At 43.6% G+C, this 23,191-nt stretch overlaps 1 protein-coding gene across 7 annotated transcripts in view; it reads left to right on the top strand.

The window, feature by feature from the left end:
- The window catches only part of LOC129810734 (low-density lipoprotein receptor-related protein 8-like), a 358,998-nt gene that overhangs the window by 89,144 nt on the left and 246,663 nt on the right, over positions 1-23,191 (top strand). The window lies entirely within an intron of this gene.

Genomic DNA, 23,191 nt, shown 5'->3' on the forward strand with positions numbered 1-23,191 from the left:
CTCTGTTAGGTACCAGATGCTTTGTTAGGTACCAGATGCTCTGTTAGGTACCAGATGCTTTGTTAGGTACCAGATGCTTTGTTAGGTACCAAATGCTTTGTTAGGTACCAGATGCTTTGTTAGGTACCAGATGCTTTGTTAGGTACTAGATGCTTTGTTAGGTACCAGATGCTTTGTTAGGTACTAGATGCTCTGTTAGGTACCAGATGCTCTGTTAGGTACCAGATGCTTTGTTAGGTACCAGATGCTTTGTTAGGTACCAGAAGCTTTGTTAGGTACCAGATGCTCTGTTCAGTACCAGATGCTCTATTAGGTACCAGATGCTCTGTTAGGTACCAGATGCTTTGTTAGGTACCAGATGCTCTGTTAGGTACCAGATGCTTTGTTAGGTACCAGATGCTTTGTTAGGTACCAGATGCTCTGTTAGGTACCATATGCTCTGTTAGGTACCATATGCTCTGTTAGGTACCATATGCTCTGTTAGGTACCAGATGCTCTGTTAGGTACCATATGCTCTGTTAGGTACCATATGCTCTGTTAGGTACCAGATGCTTTGTTAGGTACCAGATGCTTTGTTGGGTACCAGATGCTTTGTTGGGTACCAGATGCTCTGTTGGGTACCAGATGCTCTGTTAGGTACCACATGCTCTGTTGGGTACCAGATGCTCTGTTAGGTACCAGATGCTCTGTTAGGTACCAGATGCTTTGTTAGGTACCAGATGCTTTGTTAGGTACCAGATGCTCTGTTGGGTACCAGATGCTCTGTTGGGTACCAGATGCTTTGTTAGGTACCAGATGCTTTGTTAGGTACCAGATGCTTTGTTAGGTACCAGATGCTCTGTTAGGTACCAGATGCTCTGTTAGGTACCAAATGCTCTGTTAGGTACCAAATGCTCTGTTTGGTACCAGATGCTCTGTTAGGTACCAGATGCTCTGTTTGGTACCAGATGCTCTGTTTGGTACCAGATGCTCTGTTAGGTACCAGATGCTCTGTTTGGTACCAGATGCTCTGTTTGGTACCAGATGCTTTGTGAGGTACCCGATGCTTTGTTAGGTACCAGATGCTTTGTGAGGTACCAGATGCTTTGTGAGGTACTAGATGCTTTGTTAGGTACCAGATGCTCTGTTAGGTACCAGATGCTTTGTTAGGTACCAGATGCTTTGTTAGGTACCAGATGCTTTGTTAGGTACCAGATGCTCTGTTAGGTACCAGATGCTCTGTTAGGTACCAGATGCTTTGTTAGGTACCAGATGCTCTGTTAGGTACCAGATGCTTTGTTAGGTACCAGATGCTCTGTTAGGTACCAGATGCTTTGTTAGGTACCAGATGCTTTGTTAGGTACCAAATGCTTTGTTAGGTACCAGATGCTTTGTTAGGTACCAGATGCTTTGTTAGGTACTAGATGCTTTGTTAGGTGCCAGATGCTTTGTTAGGTACTAGATGCTCTGTTAGGTACCAGATGCTCTGTTAGGTACCAGATGCTTTGTTAGGTACCAGATGCTCTGTTAGGTACCAGATGCTTTGTTAGGTACCAGATGCTCTGTTCAGTACCAGATGCTCTGTTAGGTACCAGATGCTTTGTTAGGTACCAGATGCTTTGTTAGGTACCAGATGCTCTGTTAGGTACCAGATGCTTTGTTAGGTACCATATGCTCTGTTAGGTACCATATGCTCTGTTAGGTACCAGATACTCTGTTTGGTACCAGATGCTCTGTTATGTACCATATGCTCTGTTAGGTACCATATGCTCTGTTAGGTACCAGATGCTCTGTTAGGTACCAGATGCTTTGTTAGGTACCAGATGCTCTGTTAGGTACCATATGCTCTGTTAGGTACCAGATGCTTTGTTAGGTACCAGATGCTTTGTTAGGTACCAGATGCTTTGTTAGGTACCAGATGCTTTGTTAGGTACCAGATGCTTTGTTAGGTACCAGATGCTCTGTTAGGTACCAGATGCTCTGTTGGGTACCAGATGCTCTGTTGGGTACCAGATGCTTTGTTAGGTACCAGATGCTTTGTTAGGTACCAGATGCTTTGTTAGGTACCAGATGCTCTGTTAGGTACCAGATGCTCTGTTAGGTACCAAATGCTCTGTTAGGTACCAGATGCTCTGTTAGGTACCAGATGCTCTGTTTGGTACCAGATGCTCTGTTTGGTACCAGATGCTCTGTTAGGTACCAGATGCTCTGTTTGGTACCAGATGCTCTGTGTGGTACCAGATGCTCTGTTAGGTACCAGACGCTCTGTTAGGTACCAGACGCTCTGTTCGGTACCAGATGCTCTGTTCGGTACCAGATGCTCTGTTCGGTACCAGATGCTTTGTTAGGTACCAGATGCTCTGTTAGGTACCAGATGCTTTGTTAGGTACCAGATGCTTTGTTAGGTACCAGATGCTCTGTTAGGTACCAGATGCTTTGTTTGGTACCAGATGCTCTGTTAGGTACCAGATGCTTTGTTAGGTACCAGATGCTTTGTTAGGTACCAGATGCTGGTAAATTGTAAATTGTCCGGTGGCGATTTCTATGAATTGTTCAGCAGTCTAATGGCTTGGGGTAGAAGCTGTTGAGGAGCCTTTTGGTTCTAGACTTGCCACTCCGGTACCGCTTGCCGTGCGGTAGCAGAGAAAACAGTCTATAACTTGGGTGACTGGAGTCTCTGACAATTTTATAGGCTTTCCTCTGACACCCGCCTATTATATAGGTCCTGGGTGGCAGGAAGCTTGGGCCTAGTGATGTACTGGGCCGTTCGCACTACCATCTGCAGCGATTTACGGTCAGATGCTTTGTTGCCATACCAGGCGGTGATGCAACCGGTCAGGATGCTCTCGATTGTGCAGCTGTAGAACCTTTTGAGGATCTGGGGGCCCACGCCAAATCTTTTCAGTCTCCTGAGGGGGAAAAGGTTTTGTCATGCCCTCTTCACAACTGTCTTGGTATGTTTGGACCATGATAGTTCGTTGGGGATGTGGACACCAAGGAACTTGAAATTCTCGACCCGCTCCGCTACAGCCCCGTCGATGTTAATGGGGGCCTGTTCGGCCAGCCTTTTCCTGTAGTCCATAATCAGCTCCTTTGTCTTGCTCACATTGAGAGAGAGGTTGTTGCCCTGGCACCACACTGCCAGTTCTCTGACCTCCTCCCTATAGGTCGTCTCATCGTTGTCGGTGATCAGGCCTACCACTGTTGTGTCGTCAGCAAACTTAATGATGGTGTTGGAGTCGTGTTTGGCCACGCAGTCGTGGGTGAACAGGGAATACAGGAGGGGACTAAGTACACACCCCTGACGGGCCCCAGTGTTAAGGATCAGCGTGGTGGACGTATTGTTGCCTACTCTTACCACCTGGGGGCGGTCCGTCAGGAAGTCCAGGATCCAGTTGCAGAGGGAGGTGTTTAGTCCCAGAGTCCTTAGCTTAGTGATGAGCTTTGTGGGCACTATGGTGTTGAATGCTGAGCTACAGTCGATGAACAGCATTCTCACGTAGGTGTTCCTTTTGCCCAAGTGAGAAAGGGCAGTGTGGAGTGCAATTGAGATTGCGTCATCTGTGATCTGTTGGGGCAGTATGTGAATTGGAGTGGGTCTAGGGTGTCCGGTAGGATGCTGTTGATGTGAGCCATGACCAGCCTTTCATGGCTACCGACGTGAGTGCCACGGGGCGGTAATCATTTAGGCAGGTTATCTTCGCTTCCTTGCTCTCGTGCATGCTTTAGTGTTACTTGTCTCAAAGCGAGCATAAAAGGCATTTAGCTCATCTGGTAGGCTCGCGTCACTGGGCAGCTCGTGTTTGGGTTTCCCTTTGTAGTCCGCAATAGTTTTCAAGCCATGCCACATCTGACGAGCGTCAGAGTCGGTGTAGTAGGATTCAATCTTAATCCTGTATTGACGCTTTGCTTGTTTGATGGTTCGTCTAAGGGCATTGCGGGATTTCTTATAAGCGTCCGTATTAGTGTCCCGCTCCTTGAAAGTGGCAGCTCTAGCCTTTAGCTCATTGCTGATGTTGCCTGTAATCCATGGCTTCTGGTTGGGATATGTAGATACAGTCACTGTGGGGACGACGTCATCAATGCACTTATCGATGAAGCCAGTGACTGATGTGGTGTACTCCTCAATGCCATTGGATGAATCCTGGAACATATTCCAGTCTGTGCTAGCAAAACAGTCCTGTAGTGCAGCATCTGCATCATCTGACCACTTCCGTATTGAGTGAGTCACTGGTACTTCCTGCTTTAGTTTTTTGCTTGTAAGCAGGAATCGGTAGGATAGAATTATATTCAGATTTGCCCAATGGAGGGCGGGGGAGAGCTTTGTATGCATCTCTGTGTGTGGAGTAAAGGTGGTCTAGGATTTCCCCCCCCTGGTTGCACACTTGACATGCTGGTAAAAATTTGGTAAAACTGATTTAAGTTTTCCTGCATTAAAGTCCCCGGGCCACTAGGAGCGCCACTTTTGGGTGAACATTTTCTTCTTTGCCTATGGCCTTATAGAGTTGGTTGAGAGCGGTCTTAGTGCCAGCTTCGCTTTGTGGTGGTAAATAAACGGCTACGAATAATACAGATGAGAACTCTCTTGGTAGATAGTGTGGTCGACAGCTTATCATAAGGTACTCTACCTCAGACGAGCAATACCTCAAGACTTCTTTAATATTAGACATCGCGCACCAGCTGTTATTGACAAAAAGACACACACCCCCACCCTTCGTCTTACCAGAGGTCTGTTCTGCCGGTGCATGGAAAATCCCACCAGCTCTATATTGTCCGTTTCTTTGTTCAGCCACGTCTCGGTGAAACATAAGATGTTACCGTTTTTAATGTCCCGTTGGTAGGATACTTTTAATAATAGGTCATCAATTTTATTTTCTAACGATTCCACGTTAGCAAGGAGAATGGAAGGCATTGGGAGTTTACTCGCTCGCCTCCGGCTTCTCAGAAGGATCCCCGATACCATATCTACATTCATATGTGAATTTGGTTGTGTTGCCCAAAAAGTGACATATTGCAGCTTTAAACACAATCCACCCTTTCAGTTACAGACCCAACCTCGTTCCACCTCTTACCATGTGACCTAGGGGTCAAGAGACTGACCTATCCAGTGAGAGTGAGAGGTCACCGTGCCCTGACAAAGGAAAGAGGCTTTGGATTACATTTGTAATCTCCTCTCCATGGAATAATTGACATACCACCTCCAGATTACCTCCATATTATCCAATCAGAGATGTGGGGATTATGGTCCTCTGCTTTGTGGGAATTGGAGGGGCTTAGGAGAAATTGGGAACCCGCCAATAAGGGTTTATGTGAGGGAGATTAGGCATGAAGACAGTTATGATATTGTTGTCTGGAATCTTCCGGAGAGATTGGCTGAATTAGATCATTGATCTGCCAGGAGTTCAGAGTCCAGAAATGAATGCATCTGTCTGAAAATAAAATTAAATAGTATTTGTCACATGGGCCGAATACAACAGGTGTAGACCGTACTGTGAAATGCTTACTTACAAGCCCTTAACCAACAATGCAGTTCAAGAAATAGAGTTAAGAAAATATTTACTAAATAAACTAAAGTTTAAAAAATGTATCAAATTAAAAAGTAACGCAAGAAAATTACATAACAATAGCGAGGCCATATACAGGGGGCACCGGTACCGAGTCAGTGTGAGGGGCTATATACAGGGGGTACCGGTACCGAGTCAATGTGGAGGCCATATACAGGGGGTACCGGTACCGAGTCAGTGTGAGGGGCTACAGGTTAGTCAAAGGTAATTTGTAAAGTGACTATGCATAGATAATAAACAACGAGTTGCAGTGGTGTAAAAAAAAGGGGAGGTCAATGTAAATTGTCCGGGTTGCCATTTGATTAATTGTTCAGTAGTCTAATGGCTTGGTAGAAGAAGCTGTTAAGGAGCCTTTTGGTCCTAGATTTGGTGCTCGGGTACCGCTTGCCGTTCGGTAGCAGAGAGAACAGTCTATGACTTAGGTGACTTTGGAGTCTTTGACAATTTTTTGGGCCTTCCTCTGACACCACCTAGTATACAGGTCACTGTTTGTTGAGTTGTATTGACCAACTGAGTACATAGTTGATCTCTTCATAGTTGTTGCGTCATATTGCTGGGTGGGTTGGAGATAGACTGGAGAAAGCGGCAAGAGAGGGGAGGCTGCTACAGTGCTGGGCTTGGAGACGGGGAGCAGAGGAATGGGGAGGAGAGGGCAGAGAAGAGGGGGGGACTGCTGCCTGGGCTCCATTCCATCAGCCGTCTGGCACTGGCAGCAACAGACTTTGTCACCCGCATCAGCCCTCTCCCACCACCCCAACTCCTAATGCCCACCATACAACCTTAATAACCCCTCCCCTCCAACTCTGCTCACACACAGATTGGTCTCCCCCTTTGGCCCCAATCGCAGTGCAAATTGCAGCCTGTAGTAAGCATTGCAATACTGAATATATGGTGTTGTTGGGCGAGAGAAAGAGGAAGTGCATAAACATTTTGTTTTGGAGGGAGGATGCCAAGAGTGTGCAAAGCTGTCATCAAGGTAAAAGGTGGCTACTTTGAAGAATTTATATTCCATATGTGTTATTTCATAGTTTTGATGTCTTCACTATTATTATACAATGTAGAAAATAGTAATAATAAAGAAAAACCCGGTAATGAGTAGGTGTGTCCAAACTTTTGACTGGTACTCTATATATATAAAAAAAATCTCCCCAATTTCTATCTTGTCTTATCGCTGCAACTCCCCAGTGTGCTCAGGAGGCGAAGGTTGAGTCATGCGTCCCCGAAACATGACCCGCCAAACTATGCTACTTAACACCCGTCCACTTATCCCGGAAGCTAGCCACACAAATGTTTCTGAGGAAACACTGTTGACCTGAGAACCGAGGTCAGCCTGCAGGCACCTGGCCCACTACAAGGAGTCGCTAGAGCGCGATGAGCCAAGTAAAGCCCTCCCAGCCAAACCCTCCCCAAATCCGGACGACCGTGAGCCAATTGTGCGCCGCCCTATGGGACTCCCGATCACCGCCGGTTGTGATACATCCCGGGATCGAACCCGGGTCTGTAGTGACGCCTCTAGCACTCAGGAGGCAATATATAACCTTTATTTTGATTGGGAATCATGCTGAGACCAAGTTCTTTTTTTACAGATGAGCCCTGTTTACACATCAATACACTATACACATCACTATACACATTAATATACACATCAATATTCACATCAACACGCACATCAATGAACATTATACATATCATTATGCACATCAATATACACGTCAATATACACATCAATATACACGTCAATATACACATCAATACATACATGAATATACACATGAATATACACATCAATATACACGTCAATACACACACGAATACACACACGAATATACACACGAATATACACACGAATATACACACGAATATACACATGAATATACACATGAATATACACATGAATATACACATGAATATACACATGAATATACACATCAATATACACATCAATATACACATCAATATACACATCAATATACACATGAATATACACATCAATACATACATGAATATACAGATGAATATACACGTCAATATTCAAATCAATATCCTCAGAATATAGTGCAGCATACTGTATGCTGTATATACCCATACATATAGTACTGACTAGATATAGTCTGGAGTTGTGATTTTCTCAGACTTCTTACTGTTAACATTACTGTATGCCGTTGTGACCAGTCTGATAAAGATTGGCGATTCAGCTCTATTGTGATTTACACAAAAATCCCACATTATGAGCTGTCCCATAGGTTCCAACCTAAAGATTTATATCAAATCGATGAAACACCATTTTTATGGTCTACCTTTGTGTCCTAGGACTGTAAAGACCTGAGGTGGTTGTATATAGAGAGAAGAGTGTGTAAAGACCTGATGTGGTTGTATATAGAGAGAAGACTGTGTAAAGACCTGAGGTGGTTGTATATAGAGAGAAGACTGTAAAGACCTGAGGTGGTTGTATATAGAGAGAAGACTGTGTAAAGACCTGAGGTGGTTGTATATAGAGAGAAGACTGTGTAAAGACCTGAGGTGGTTGTATATAGAGAGAAGACTGTGTAAAGACCTGAGGTGGTTGTATATAGAGAGAAGACTGTGTAAAGACCTGATGTGGTTGTATATAGAGAGAAGACTGTGTAAAGACCTGAGATGGTTGTATATAGAGAGAAGACTGTAAAGACCTCAGTGGTCGGTGAGCTCACACAAACCTAACTCTGTGGGCTTATAAACCAAATGGTGCCTGCGCAGACCGGACACTCACAATCCCCACTACTCCACCATAAAGAAAGGGATATGAGGCAATTAAATGTACTGTATCATGTGACTAAGGTAAATCACAGAGCCACATTAAATGTCCTGTATCATGTGACTAAGGTAAATCACAGAGCCACATTAAACGTCCTGTATCATGTGACTAAGGTAAATCACAGAGCCACATTACATGTCCTGTATCATGTGACTAAGGTAAATCACCGAGCCACATTAAACATCCTGTATCATGTGACTAAGGTAAATCACAGAGCCACATTAAATGTCCTGTATCATGTGACTAAGGTAAATCACAGAGCCACATTAAACGTCCTGTATCATGTGACTAAGGTAAATCACAGAGCCACATTAAACGTCCTGTATCATGTGACTAAGGTAAATCACAGAGCCATGGTCTGTGGCTATTCTGATGATGTAATGGCCGATTATATTCCGGTTAATGATGGCGGCATTGTACTCGCGTAGCGGCCTCGGCCATATGACTTCGTCCCGTTCACGGTGAATAGTTCAAGTGTTAACACCTTTCCTGAGAGTAGGTGGACACTGGCGGTAAATCCTGTCTTGTGGACTGCTGGATCCAGCTTTCAGGCGTCGTAAAGCCTCACAAACGACACTGGCCTCTTGGTGGTCACTAAAGCTGAAGTTACGGTCACTGAAGCTGAGGTTTATGGGAAGGAAGTGGGTGTTTTTATTGACAATGACTCCCCAAGGTCCTGCTAAGCTGGTAGTTGTATATGCAGTCTTTGACTTATATGTTAGGAGCTGGAAGCAGTGGAGAAAGTAGCGGTGTGTTGGTTTGAGGTTAATAGTAAAGGTTCTGTCTACTCTCCTTCACATCTCCTATCTTTAGATTCTCTCAGGATGTCACCTCATCATGACACCCATTTTCACAGACTGAGGATGTGCAGCCAGTCAGTGGGTCTCACAGTAACAGACTGTGTCGTTCTGAGCCTAGGGCCTCTGAGGTGAGAGAGTGAGGGGGGTGCAGAGTAAACTGAGAGATGAGAGTGAGACACAGGACGGTGCTTAAGGACGGTTAAGGAACCATATTGATCTCCCGTTAAGCCGTCTGTCCAGCAGAATTAAGTGGAAGGAACAACTAACTGCATCGTCTGAAGCTGGCTTATGTTAGCGACGATCTTAAACCCATCGTCATGGCAATGCTTTTGAGAAAGGTGTTTCCGATCAATAAGCCATTAGCAACCAAATGAGCTAGGGCCCCTGCGACACAGGCTTAGTGTTCCGTGCCCTCCCTCCTCTCCCCTCTCTCCTTCCCTCTCTCCACTCTCTCCTTCCCTCTCTCCACTCCTTCCTTCCCTCTCTCCACCCTGGTTTCTATGTGTTACCTCTTATCTGGAGGGATTAGATGTCCACCTGGACAGGTTGCCTTAGCGATGCCCAGTGCACCACATCTCCCCAGACACCTGCCGCTGCTGACTCGGCTTGCCAAACATGGCAGTGAGTCGTGAAATGAGATTTCAGCCTTACCGCCCTACCTACCGCTATCATTATCAGGCCAAGAAAATCACCACATCTCTCTGCTTTCAAGAATAGCCTAGCTCCCCCTCCTCTCCTCACCCCACTTTCCCCTCTCTCCCTCTCCCTCTCCCCTCCTCCCCTCTCCTCCCTCTTCTGCTTTCCTCATAGCATCCTTCAAAAATAGCTCCTCACCCCTCTCCCCTCCTCAACCCTCTCCTCACCTCATACTCCTCCTCACCTCTCTCCCCTCTTCTCACCTCATACTTCACCTCACCTCTCCCCCCTCCCCCCCACCTCATACTTCACCTCACATCTCTCCCCTTTCCTCACCTCATACTTCACCTCACATCTCTCCCCTCTCCTCACCTTATACTTCTCCTCACATCTCTACCCTCTCCGCTCCTCCTCCCTCTCCCCTCCTCACCTCTCTCCCCTCCTCACCTCTCTACCCTTCCACCTGGCATCAGCATTTCCAACCATGTCTAAAACGTATTGATAGTGCTGAGCTGTAACCATGTCTAAAACGTATTGATAGTGCTGAACTGTAACCATGTCTAAAACGTATTGATAGTGCTGAACTGTAACCATGTCTAAAACGTATTGATAGTGCTGAACTGTAACCATGTCTAAAACGTATTGATAGTGCTGAACTGTAACCATGTCTAAAACGTATTGATAGTGCTGAACTGTAACCATGTCTAAAACGTATTGATAGTGCTGAACTGTAACCATGTCTAAAACGTATTGATAGTGCTGAACTGTAACCATGTCTAAAACGTATTGATAGTGCTGAGCTGTAACCATGTCTAAAACGTATTGATAGTGCTGAACTGTAACCATGTCTAAAACGTATTGATAGTGCTGAACTGTAACCATGTCTAAAACGTATTGATAGTGCTGAACTGTAACCATGTCTAAAACGTATTGATAGTGCTGAACTGTAACCATGTCTAAAACGTATTGATAGTGCTGAGCTGTAACCATGTCTAAAACGTATTGATAGTGCTGAGCTGTAACCATGTCTAAAACGTATTGATAGTGCTGAACTGTAACCATGTCTAAAACGTATTGATAGTGCTGAGCTGTAACCATGTCTAAAACGTATTGATAGTGCTGAGCTGTAACCATGTCTAAAACGTATTGATAGTGCTGAGCTGTAACCATGTCTAAAACGTATTGATAGTGCTGAGCTGTAACCATGTCTAAAACGTATTGATAGTGCTGAACTGTAACCATGTCTAAAACGTATTGATAGTGCTGAACTGTAACCATGTCTAAAACGTATTGATAGTGCTGAACTGTAACCATGTCTAAAACGTATTGATAGTGCTGAACTGTAACCATGTCTAAAACGTATTGATAGTGCTGAACTGTAACCATGTCTAAAACGTATTGATAGTGCTGAACTGTAACCATGTCTAAAACGTATTGATAGTGCTGAACTGTAACCATGTCTAAAACGTATTGATAGTGCTGAGCTGTAACCATGTCTAAAACGTATTGATAGTGCTGAACTGTAACCATGTCTAAAACGTATTGATAGTGCTGAACTGTAACCATGTCTGATGCTGAGCTGTGAGAGGTGGAAATATGATGCAATTAGAGGGTACACTAACCACCTGAAGAGAGTTGTTTTAACTAAGCGAATAACAGGGAGTGTGATTAGCTTAGTTAAACATCCTTGTTTACATACATTAAAGAGGCAGTCTTTAATCTGAGGCGGAAAAGAAGCATGAAAGACTTAAGGCCCCCACAGACTGACTGTACAATTTTAGCCGTTTAATGCCACAATTTCACCGTTTTTGTGAAATTATTCTCTCAGCCCGACAGCCGATGTTCATGGGATTTCATCTGATCTGATGGACCAGCCGAGTGGCGCAACAGTCTAAGGCACTGCATCTCAGTGCTTGAGGCATCACTACAGACACCCTGGTTCGGATCCAGGCTGTATCACAACCGGCCATGATTTGGAGTCCCATAATGGCGGGGCACAATTGGCCCAGCGTCGTCCGGGTTTGGCTGGTGTAGGCCATCGTTGTATAAAAAAATATTTAAACTAATATTGAGCTCGTTTGTTTTTACGCCGGCTGGACCATCCACTCCACTCCTACAACAACAACAAATAAACAGCACTACTGTCTCTTTGAAGTATCCACACTACTGTCTCTTTGAAGTATCCACACTACTGTCAACAAATCAATGAACAGCATTGCATTGTTCTCCTCTTTCAATCTCTTCATTAGCAGGGCTTGGGCAAAAAGCTAACTTTTATCTTTCCAGTGAAGTTGCTTTCCTTTTTCGTTCTTTTGTGGAGTTATGGTACTGTAATGATGTCGAGGATCTTGTTTACCTTCTGAAGCAAAACTCTTTGAAATGATATGAACAATTCTATCAAACGCAGGCATTGTTAACAGGATTTTCTAATACAACAATGAAACTAATAGGAATAAAAATTCCTCCAAAGCCAACATTTCAGACCAATTGTATGATAATCAAAACTTGGCACTCATAAGAGTAGGGGTGTTAACCCTGGTGTCCTGGATAAATTCCCAACCCACCTAATCATCCCCAGCTTCCAATTGTCTCATTCATCCCCCCTCCTCTCCCCTGTAACTATTCCCCAGGTTGTTGCTTTAAATGAGAATGTGTTCTCAGTCAACTTACCTGGTAAAATAAAGGCTTAAATAAAATAAATAAGAACAGCGGTTTAATCAAGATCCCTGAAAGTCTCTCCACGGCTACTGTCTTTTTGGGGATGGAAAGAACAAACACATGAAAAAATGTATCTTTGATGATTTAATACTCTATCTCACCAATGCCCGGATTCACCAGAGGGCATGTTGTGACATCAAAGGACCAACCGTAAACTGGAAGAGTGCTCCAAAACTGATCATATCTACTATACAGAGTGTTCCAGTACTGATTATTTCTACTTTACAGAGTGTTCCAGTACTGATCATATCTACTATACAGAGTGCTCCAGTACTGATCATATCTACTATACAGAGTGCTCCAGTACTGATCATATCTACTATACAGAGTGCTCCAGTACTGATCGTATCTACTATACAGAGTGTTCCAGTACTGATCATATCTACTATACAGAGTGTTCCAGTACTGATCATATCTACTATACAGAGTGTTCCAGTACTGATCCTATCTACTATACAGAGTGTTCCAGTACTGATCATATCTACTATACAGAGTGCTCCAGTACTGATCATATCTACTATACAGAGTGTTCCAGTACTGATCATATCTACTATACAGAGTGTTCCAATACTGATCATATCTACTATACAGAGTGTTCCAGTACTGATCATATCTACTATACAGAGTGTTCCAGTACTGATCATATCTACTATACAGAGTGTTCCAGTACTGATCATATCTACTAAACAGAGGGCTCCAGTACTGATCATATCTACTATACAGAGTGCTCCAGTACTGATCATATCTACTATACAGAGTGTTCCAGTACTGATCATATCTACTATACAGAGTGTTCCAGTACTGATCATATCTACTATACAGAGTGTTCCAGTACTGATCATATCTACTATACAGAGTGTTCCAGTACTGATCATATCTACTATACAGAGTGTTCCAGTACTGATCATATCTACTATACAGAGTGTTCCAGTACTGATCATATCTACTATACAGAGTGTTCCAGTACTGATCATATATTTTATACAGAGTGTTCCAGTACTGATTATATCAACTATACAGAGTTTTCCAGTACTGATCATATCTACTATACAGAGTGTTCCAGTACTGATCATATCTACTATACAGAGTGCTCCAGTACTGATCATATCTACTATACAGAGTGCTCCAGTACTGATCGTATCTACTATACAGAGTGCTCCAGTACTGATCATATCTACTATACAGAGTGTTCCAGTACTGATCATATCTACTATGCAGAGTGTTCCAGTACTGATCATATCTACTATACAGAGTGTTCCAGTACTGATCATATCTACTATACAGAGTGTTCCAGTACTGATCATATCTACTATACAGCCCTGAATTGAATGACTTCCAAGGACCTGATGATCAAAGATTATGATACGAATGAAGACAGTTTGACAGTCGTATAAGTGGATTGAATCATATATTGTTTTATTGTTTATGCGTAGCAAACTTAACTCTTTTACACTCATACCTGTATATGGGTTTCAAATACCAGATTTTGACACTGATAAGCGCCTAAATTGGAATGCAGTGGCTGTACAGTAACATGCTCTACATGACATCTGAGCTCAAGCTTTACAGAGCAGTACTGGTTTTGACTGACAGCAGTTCTGAATTTGAACACTGCAGGCAACAAGGAGTTTCCCTCATCCCTCCCGCTAATTGGGAAACTTTTGCAAATGTTTTGTTTTCTAAGTGAGGGAAATTCTGTAAATAATGAGGACTCTATGTATTTTGAAAGATGAGATGTTGAGGATTATATAAATACCAATTTGATGTCATACAAGCATGCCAAACCCCTGTTAGTCCAAATGTGCACTTCACATTTTCATAAAAGTCATGTAATATACAGTGTCAACGTTTATGATCACTATGTTGATGTACAGTTGCAAGATGACATGGAGTCATAAGCTGGGTTGTCCAGGGTTGAACACGCACCTGAACGCACTTGTGACTCTATTCTATTCACACCAAAATGATGATATGCTTCTCTGTACTTAGATAATTATTATTATTTATTTAACTAGGCAAGTCAGTTAAGAACAAATTCTTATTTACAATGACGGCCTAGGAACAGTGGGTTAACTGCCTTGTTCAGGGGCAGAACAACAGATTTTTACCTTGTCAGCTCGAGGATTCAAACTAGCAACATTTTGGTTACCAGCCCAAAGCTCTAACCACTAGGCTACCTGCCGCCCTGGCAGGTAGGTAGCCATGTTGGCAATAGAACACACTTTCAAATTATGCCCACCTGACCAGATTGCGATTTTTAACGGACTGCTTTTGGAATGTGTAAACAACAACAGTAATTGTGTGATGGCGGGCATGCAGGACTGTGTTGCGACCAAAACATCTACAAGTGTGCTCGCTCTAGTTCCTCAACAGTACAGACAGGAGAGCTTAGAATAGCATCTTATAGTTGAACACTCTTTGAGTCATAAAAGTGTATTGAAAATACGTAGGAACTGTGCACACTTTGGAGAGGTACAGTATGTGGACATTTTGAGACGTCAGTCAGACCTCTTATATTGATTACACTTGTCTCAAATTTCCCATGGATATTCTTATCATGTTACCGGATGCATCCAGACTGTTTCATTATCAACACATGCGCCGAAAAGTACATCAAATGTCAAATGCATATAAAATCAACAGTGTAATGTTTGGATTCAGTCTTGCGTCAGAAACTGTTTTGTCCTCACCTTTAGTGCAATAATGTTCCCATGATCTCCATACTATTGCTTTTTCATTGCTTCCATGGTTACGCATATGCTTTCCATATTTCTTCTCAAAGAAACATTTCAATAAAGCCTTATGCATAATCAAAACATATGTGACCGACCGCCTCGATTCAGTCTTATGTACTGTAGCATTCCACTAACATCAAATCAAACTTTATTTGTCACATACGGCAAATACAACAAGTGTAGACCTTACCGTGAAATGCTTACTTACAAGCCCTTAACCAACAGTGCAGTTGGTTAAGTGCAGCCCTTAACAAGTTGGTTAAGTACAAGCCCTTAACCAACAGTGCAGAAAATATTGACCAAATAAACGAAAGTAAAAAATAATAAAAAGTAACACAATTACATAACAATAACGAGGCTATATACAGGGAGTACCGGTACCAAGTCAATGTGCGGAGTGACAGGTTAGAGGTCATTTGTACATGTAGGTAGGGGTGGAGTGACTATGCATAGATAATAGACAGTGAGTAGCAGCAGGGTACATGTAGGTAGGGGTAAAACAGAGAGTAGCAGCAGGGTACATGTAGGTAGGGGTAAAACAGAGAGTAGCAGCAGTGTACATGTAGGTAGGGGTAAAACAGAGAGTAGCAGCAGGGTACATGTAGGTAGGGGTAAAACAGAGAGTAGCAGCAGTGTACATGTAGGTAGGGGTAAAACAGAGAGTAGCAGCAGTGTACATGTAGGTAGGGGTAAAACAGAGAGTAGCAGCAGTGTACATGTAGGTAGGGGTAAAACAGAGAGTAGCAGCAGTGTACATGTAGGTAGGGGTAAAACAGAGAGTAGCAGCAGTGTACATGTAGGTAAGGGTAAAACAGAGAGTAGCAGCAGTGTACATGTAGGTAGGGGTAAAACAGAGAGTAGCAGCAGTGTACATGTAGGTAGGGGTAAAACAGAGAGTAGCAGCAGTGTACATGTAGGTAGGGGTAAAACAGAGAGTAGCAGCAGTGTACATGTAGGTAGGGGTAAAACAGTGAGTAGCAGCAGTGTACATGTAGGTAGGGGTAAAACAGAGAGTAGCAGCAGTGTACATGTAGGTAGGGGTAAAACAGTGAGTAGCAGCAGTGTACATGTAGGTAGGGGTAAAACAGTGAGTAGCAGCAGTGTACATGTAGGTAGGGGTAAAACAGTGAGTAGCAGCAGTGTACATGTAGGTAGGGGTAAAACAGTGAGTAGCAGCAGTGTACATGTAGGTAGGGGTAAAACAGAGAGTAGCAGCAGTGTACATGTAGGTAGGGGTAAAACAGAGAGTAGCAGCAGTGTACATGTAGGTAGGGGTAAAACAGTGAGTAGCAGCAGTGTACATGTAGGTAGGGGTAAAACAGTGAGTAGCAGCAGTGTACATGTAGGTAGGGGTAAAACAGAGAGTAGCAGCAGTGTACATGTAGGTAGGGGTAAAACAGAGAGTAGCAGCAGGGTACATGTAGGTAGGTGTAAAACAGAGAGTAGCAGCAGTGTACATGTAGGTAGGGGTAAAACAGAGAGTAGCAGCAGTGTACATGTAGGTAGGGGTAAAACAGAGAGTAGCAGCAGGGTACATGTAGGTAGGGGTAAAACAGAGAGTAGCAGCAGGGTACATGTAGGTAGGGGTAAAACAGAGAGTAGCAGCAGTGTACATGTAGGTAGGGGTAAAACAGAGAGTAGCAGCAGTGTACATGTAGGTAGGGGTAAAACAGAGAGTAGCAGCAGGGTACATGTAGGTAGGGGTAAAACAGAGAGTAGCAGCAGTGTACATGTAGGTAGGGGTAAAACAGAGAGTAGCAGCAGTGTACATGTAGGTAAGGGTAAAACAGAGAGTAGCAGCAGTGTACATGTAGGTAGGGGTAAAACAGAGAGTAGCAGCAGGGTACATGTAGGTAGGGGTAAAACAGAGAGTAGCAGCAGTGTACATGTAGGTAGGGGTAAAACAGTGAGTAGCAGCAGTGTACATGTAGGTAGGGGTAAAACAGAGAGTAGCAGCAGTGTACATGTAGGTAGGGGTAAAACAGAGAGTAGCAGCAGTGTACAAAACAAATGGAGGGGGGGGGTCAATGTAATAGTCCGGGTGGCCATTTGATTAATTGTTCAGAAGTCTTATGGCTTGGGGGTAGAAGCTGTTAAGGAGCCTTTTGGTCCTAGACCTGGCGCTCCGGTACCGCTTGCCGTGCGGTAGCAGAGAAAACAGTTTATGACTTGGGTGACTGGAGTCTGACAATTTTATGGGCTTTCCTCTGTCACTGCCTATTATATAGGTCCTGGATTGCAGGAAGCTTGGCTCCAGTGATGTACTGGGCCGTACGCATTACCCTCTGTAGCGCCTTACGGTCAGATGCCGTGCAGTTGCCATACCAGGCGGAGATGCAACCGGTCAGGATGCTCTCGATGGTGCAGCTGTAGAACTTTTTGAGGGTCTGGGGACCCATGCCAAATATTTTCAGTCTCCTGAGAGGGAAAATGTTTTGTCGTGCTCTCTAGACTCAGAGCTAGAAAATGGTATATCATACACTGTAGTTGAGGAACAATAGGAAAGTAATTCTGCTTTGAAATTTGCTAAACTTGTAACTGCACTTTTGAGAAAATGTCCCTTGAATGTTTTGGTACACCTACTAGAGAGCTCTTCTTTGTCTCCACCAATTCAGCATCGTTCACACCCTCTTAAGCCTTAGCCCCACCCATCTCTTTAAGGATTCACATGTGAGGTCATGTGGTAAACACACGCTATATCAAATAAAATGTACGTTTATTTGTCACATGCACAAGATACAGAACCTATAATGGTACAGTGAAGTGGTTACTTACATAGTAGCCATATCAAAACAGACAGCATCCAGATAAAAATATTTTATAAATATTTTATAATTATTAGATGACGCTTACCCAACACACTTGTCTAAATTGATGGGTCATGTGAAGGAAATGCTATAACCATCCCCCCAGCCACATCTAGCTATGAATGGGCCACTATTGTCTAGACATGTTCATGAAACACAATAGATGGCCGTAATAACCAGACACACCTGGTGAACTTGATGGGTCATGTAATAATCCGGCCAAAGTGGAGTCTTTGTTTAGACATGTAGCTAGCTAGGCATGTAACGTTAGCTCTCGAGCCAGATAGCTAACGTATGCTAACTAACTAACAGTACGCTTTAACTTGCAGTGAAAACGACTTTATGACACTATTTGAAACTTATATCTGAAAATGTAGCTAGACTCTTACCCATATACATGGGTGAACACTTCACGGCAGACTGGAACCATTTAACTCCATTTTGTTTGTAGCTACATCTTGTTTGTCCAGCGTTTTGTCAAGTCACTCCGGTTCACGCTGACCGTGGCATGTGCAGAAAGTAGCCCATCACTTTTTCAAACTGATCTGTTGATAGCGCCTGCTAAATTCAGGGCATCAATGTTCTCAATGTTGAGAAAAGTACCAAACCTTTGTAATTCTCGATGGCTAACGTTATATCTTTAAAAAACGGTGCGGTAGAAAGGACGTTATAGACAGAAGCAAGCTACATGGCAGCCCAATCCAAACTCATCTCCCAGCATGTCCAGCCCATCCATTATCTCAGCCAATCATGGCTAGCGGGAAGGCTCCTGTCTTTTTTCGTCGCTAAACCAACTAGGCTCGTAATTTAACAATTGTGTTCGTATTTATGGATGGAATACAAGTTTGCTATTAAGGCACATGAAAGTTTACATGTTCCAGAAGGAAAATGTTTACGTTCAAATGTCGCTCCTGTGTAGTAGTGACGTGTGACATACACCTAGTTTCCTGAAACGAGTCACATATTAGACAAAATTGTAGAACTTTAGGGGAATGCTCCTTTGAGTGCTCCTATTAGGCTATAGCCTGGGGAGCTTGCAGCCCTACGCTGTTTATCCTTTGCTGGCTGCCTCAGAGGTCAGAGGCGCTCTGGGCACAGAGTGCCACTGAGGGAGGAGGTGCCACCCTGCTGCTGCTGTTACTCTAGAGGGCTGGTGCAAGCTCTGTCACCATCCTCCCCTGTGACTTGTCTCCTCCCTGGCGTGCCGTCGGTACCGACCCTCTCTCCCCGAGGACGGTGAAAAGTCTGTGGCTTGGTGAATAATTAAAGAGAGATTTAGGGAGGTTTTGGGGTGATTCTGATTAAGGGGGTTAGCGTTAGACCAGCTTTTAACAGGGTATTAAATCTACACTTTCCCCTGGTATAATCTGTATTTCAACTATTTAAACTTGAATTTAAACCCAAAGGCAGATGATTTAAATGTAGTGTAATTCACGAGATTATCTTTGATGACCGCTCTATCAGGCTTTAGCAAACCCTGTATATGATTTGTCTATGAGATTTAATAGATTTGAATAGAGGGAGTTGAAAGTGGTGGAAGCCATGTGTTTACATGGAAATCCATTCTTAGGTTGTAAAGTGGTTCTGACTGTTCGAGGTGAAAATGCTGATTGCTCTAAATATGGGTTTCTAAGCTGCAGGCATCGAGTAAATACATACACGAGGGAATATTATTTTTGATTTACCTTGAGCACACTTTAGCATGGCCAAGGAAGGTGTGTACTTTGTAGATTATGTTTAAGTATCTAGCACAGTATTCAGCTGCAGCGAGAGGAACGGAGAGCAGAGCAGAAATTGATAGCTTCCTGTACGTCTCTTTTGTGAAAAATAGTAGGATTTCAAAAGAATAATACTGAGAAAGAAGTATGTAAATGGTCATAAAGGCATTGTGAGTGAAAAGTGAACATTCCATAGCGGGCTAGTTCAGGTCAAATGAACCTCTATGCTCACTGATACCTGGCTGTCCCAGCAGGGGTCATATGCAGCTAATGAGAGCTGTACCATACAGATCATAGCTTGAGGGAGAATACAGTGATGAGAGGAGAAATATTGGCAAACCCTCAATAAATATTCAACTCGGCACGGTGATCAAGCGGCACACAGCATCAAAAGGAAAACTCCAAAGACAATACTGGACCGGCCACATAAATAATACAATATAGAGGTTGAAATACCTCAGATATTTCCAAATGAAATCTTCAAACACATATCCCTTGGGCTGTTTTTCTTTCTTCATATAAGATATGCTTTGAAAGAAAAATCTAGTTTTATTCTTTGCTTTCTGTTTAGTTGAAAGTAACACTTTCATCCTTTAGGTGTTTCTCTATTTCACCTTAAAGAGCAAACATATAAGTTATTTGACTTCAGAGAGAGAAGTCATATTAGTGTTCACTTCTCATTGACACAGTATAATGGTTGGGCTTGGGCAAAGTAAAGATGTGCTTGTATTTGTGGACATTGTACTGAAAAGTAACTCTTGCTCATAACTTGGTATAAATTGTACAGCAACTTTCTTTCTGATGCGAGACCAATGTATTTTTCATATAACACCCATGTACTGGACCCAGACACATTCCAGACATACCCTGGTCACATAGTGACCTTAGCCACCATTACAATCCTACACACATTAGAACAGTGATTCCCAACCAGGGGTACTAGGACCCCTGTGGGTACTTGGTCTATCAACAGTGGATACTAGGACCCCTGTGGGTACTTGGTCTATCCACAGTGGGTACTAGGACCCCTGGGGGTATTGGGCCTATCCCCAGTGTATACTAGGACCCCTGGGGGTACTGGGCCTATCCACAGTGGGTACTAGGACCCCTGGGGGTACTGGGCCTATCCACAGTGGGTACTAGGACCCCTGGAGGTACTGGGCCTATCCACAGTGGGTACTAGGACCCCTGGGGGTACTTGGTCTATCCACAGTGGGTACTAGGATCCCTGGAGGTACTGGGCCTATCCACAGTGGGTACTAGGACCCCTGGAAGTACTGGGCCTATCCACAGTGGGTACTAGGATCCCTGGAGGTACTGGGCCTATCCACAGTGGGTACTAGGACCCCTGGAGGTACTGGCCCTTTCCACAGTGGGTACTAGGACCCCTGGAGGTACTGGGCCTATCCACAGTGGGTACTAGGACCCCTGGGGGTACTTGGTCTATCCACAGTGGGTACTAGGATCCCTGGAGGTACTGGGCCTATCCACAGTGGGTACTAGGACCCCTGGAAGTACTGGGCCTATCCACAGTGGGTACTAGGATCCCTGGAGGTACTGGGCCTATCCACAGTGGGTACTAGGACCCCTGGAGGTACTGGCCCTTTCCACAGTGGGTACTAGGACCCCTGGAGGTACTGGGCCTTTCCACAGTGGGTACTAGGACCCCTGGAGGTACTGGGCCTATCCACAGAGGGGACTTGAGAAACTCATGAGACCATAGCCTTACTGGTAAAATGTATGAGGGGGTAATTCAGTTGGTGGTACAGTAACTAAAACTTTTTGGGAACCACAGAATTTGAATCCTAGACACGCAGGAGGTCTTCTCTCTGTGAGGTCATTATCCTTCCAACGGCATGCCATTAGAGAGAGGGTGCTCTGTATTCACTGAAGCCCCCATCTGCCATGCTCCCTCAATCTGGACACCCAATTATCTCCAAGTTCAATTAGCCAAATTCATTCTTCCCTGTCTGCATTAGCTGTGGCCAACATACATACTGATACACAATCGCTCCCTGTCTACGTCGTAAATGACAGCCTATTCCCTACATAGTGCACTACTTTTATCCAGACTCCTGGTTTAAGGTAGTGCACTATATAGGGAAAAGGGTGTGATTAGGGACGCAGGCCCAAGTGCCACCTAGCTATTACTCTGCTATTAACACCATTTACCTCAGAGACTTTCAGGGCTGGTGAATGAATGAAAGTGCTTCATTATTTGTCTTCAAGATGTTATTGGTGGACAGGGAAGTGGAAGTTAATTGATAGGTTATTTGCTAATGTTGAAGCATTTTCAGCTCAAACAGCCTATGAGAGCTTCTTGCAGAAAGAGGGGCTCTAAAGATGGCTTTCATTTGACAAGATGGACACTGAGATCATGTGTGTTTGTATGTGGCATATCAAGGATGTTTTAACAAGTAGCTTGACTTTTGATGAGTCAAAATGGTACAATTATTCGCCAACGTTCTATTGCAATTACAGTAAGTACTTACAGATGTAGGATCTTCATTTATTCACTCTTCTGTTGCTGAAAAGTTTCCTGAATAGCAGGAAATGTAAACTTGTAGTGTATCCAAGGTTTAAAAAAGCTCCTAAAGTTTGTAGTTTCCACTTTAAAATGTCAGACTTGATTTACCTTAATGAAAAATGTATTAACCCCTACAAAAAAATGTCAATGAATTATAATCCACATAATAATTCACATTTCCTGTTGCTGCAGGATTCTTTTCCTGCTGTAGGATACTGGCTCAAATTAAGATCCTACATCTGTATGGATATTGCTCTGATCTCTTGCTGTTTTTTCAGCATCACACACCTCTATCAGCATCTTTCTGTTTTTTTGTTTGGTTATATTTGATTATTTGGCCCATTTACTTCACTTAACATCAAACACTCTGTTGATATTAATGTGGAATATTTTCTCAAGGCACTTCATCAAAATGCACAATGACAGTGAAATAGAAATGGACTAGTTGAATGTAAAAGATTGAGGCATAGACAGGAGAAGGGCCCCTATTTGGCTCTGTGTGGCAGCAATAGGTCATGATTGTATTCTAGAACTAGTATGTCCCTATGGGCGATGCTTGTTTCACTGTTGGACGTTCTCAAGGGAACCCAAGCCCTGGAATAGAACTTCTCCCTAGAGACCATGACATGGCATCTCCCTCTCCTCAATCCTCTGTCTGACAAATATCCACCCACACAAGCCACTCTGTCACAATGGCAGAACTTCTACTGTTCTTTTCACTCTGAACACTGATAGTGAGCGAGCCATGTGCTAAATATACAGTGGTCTAGATTAGAACTGAACGGACATTCTGAGTTCTCACCCTTAGCATCAACCCAATAATAAACCCCTCACACACAACCCTATCAGCATCAGACACACCTCTATCAGCATCACACACACCCCTATCAGCATGACACACACCCCTATCAGC

Source organism: Salvelinus fontinalis, chromosome 14 (genome assembly GCF_029448725.1).
Source record: "Salvelinus fontinalis isolate EN_2023a chromosome 14, ASM2944872v1, whole genome shotgun sequence".
Classification (NCBI taxonomy): domain Eukaryota; kingdom Metazoa; phylum Chordata; class Actinopteri; order Salmoniformes; family Salmonidae; genus Salvelinus; species Salvelinus fontinalis.